At 43.8% G+C, this 1,590-nt stretch overlaps 1 pseudogene across 1 annotated transcript; it reads left to right on the forward strand.

Annotated features, from left to right (window-relative positions):
- The first annotated feature begins 266 nt into the window (after positions 1-266).
- LOC126945969 (peptidyl-prolyl cis-trans isomerase A-like) lies at positions 267-795 on the forward strand (annotated as a pseudogene). Its single transcript, XR_007722565.1, has one exon. The product of XR_007722565.1 is annotated as a peptidyl-prolyl cis-trans isomerase A-like (transcript).
- Positions 796-1,590: the final 795 nt, after the last annotated feature.

Genomic DNA, 1,590 nt, shown 5'->3' on the forward strand with positions numbered 1-1,590 from the left:
TGTCAATTAGTTCAACCATTGTGGAAGACAGTGTGATGATTCCTCAGGGACCTAGAACCAGAAATACCATTTGACCCAGCAATCCCATTACTGGGTATATACTCAAAGGATTATAAATCATTCTACTATAAAGACACATGCGCATGTATGCTTATTGCAGCACTATTCACAATAGCAAAGACTTGGAACCAACCCAAATGCCCATCAATGATAGACTGGATTAAGAAAATGTGGCACGCCTTTGCAGACGCTGCCACTGAGGAAAATCCTATACTACTAGCCATGGTCAACCCCACCGTGTTCTTCAACATTGCCGTCGACAGCGAGCCCTTGGGCCGTGTCTCCTTCGAGCTGTTTGCAGACAAGGTTCCAAAGACAGCAGAAAATTTTCGTGCTCTGAGCACTGGAGAGAAAGGATTTGGTTATAAGGGTTCCTGCTTTCACAGAATTATTCCAGGGTTTATGTGTCAGGGTGGTGACTTCACATGCCATAATGGCACTGGTGGCAAGTCCATCTATGGGGAGAAATTTGAAGATGAGAACTTCATCCTAAAGCATACAGGTCCTGGCATCTTGTCCATGGCAAATGCTGGACCCAACACAAATGGTTCCCAGTTTTTCGTCTGCACTGCCAAGACTGAGTGGTTAGATGGCAAGCATGTGGCCTTTGGCAAAGTGTAAGAAGGCATGAATATTGTGGAGACCATGGAGCGCTTTGGGTCCAGGAAGGGCAAGACCAGCAAGAAGATCACCATTGCTGACTGTGGACAGCACGAATAAGTTTGACTTGTGTTTTATCTTAATCACCAGACCATTCCTTCTGTAGCTCAGGAGAGCACCCCTCCACCCCATTTGCTCACAGTATCCTAGAATCTTTGTGCTCTCGCTGCAGTTCCCTTTGGGTTCCACGTTTTCCTTGTTCTTTCCCATGCCTAGCTGGATTGCAGAGTTGAGTTAAGTTTATGATTATGAAATAAAAACTAAATAACAAAGAAAAAAGAAAGAAAATGTGGCACATACACACCATGGGATACTATGCAGCCATAAAAAAGGATGAGTTCATGTCCTTTGCAGGGACATAGATGAAGCTGGAAACCATCATTCTCAGCAAACTAACACAGGAACAGAAAACCAAACACTGCATGTTCTCACTCATAAGCGGGAGTTGAACAATGAGAACACATGGACACAGGGAGGGGAATATCACACACTGGGGCCTGTCAGGGGGTGGGGAGCTAGGGGAGGGATAGCATTAGGAGAAATACCTAATGTAGATGACAGGTTGATGGGTGCAGCAAACCACCATAGCATGTGTATACCTATGTAACAAACCTGCATGTTCTGCACATGTATCCCAGAACTTAAAGTATATATATATATATACACACACATACACACACACATACACATATATATACACTTTTATAATAAATAATATATATGTATATGTAAAGAAGAAGAAGCCAAGGCGATGGTTTCCTCTTGAAGCCCACATGGACCAGAACTATAGATGTGCCAAAGGTGACATAGCCTCAGGGAACATCGATCCCAGCCATCTTTTGTCACAGTGAGGAAACTGAGACCAGAGGT

This window comes from Macaca thibetana, chromosome X (genome assembly GCF_024542745.1).
Source record: "Macaca thibetana thibetana isolate TM-01 chromosome X, ASM2454274v1, whole genome shotgun sequence".
Taxonomy (NCBI): Eukaryota; Metazoa; Chordata; class Mammalia; order Primates; family Cercopithecidae; genus Macaca; species Macaca thibetana.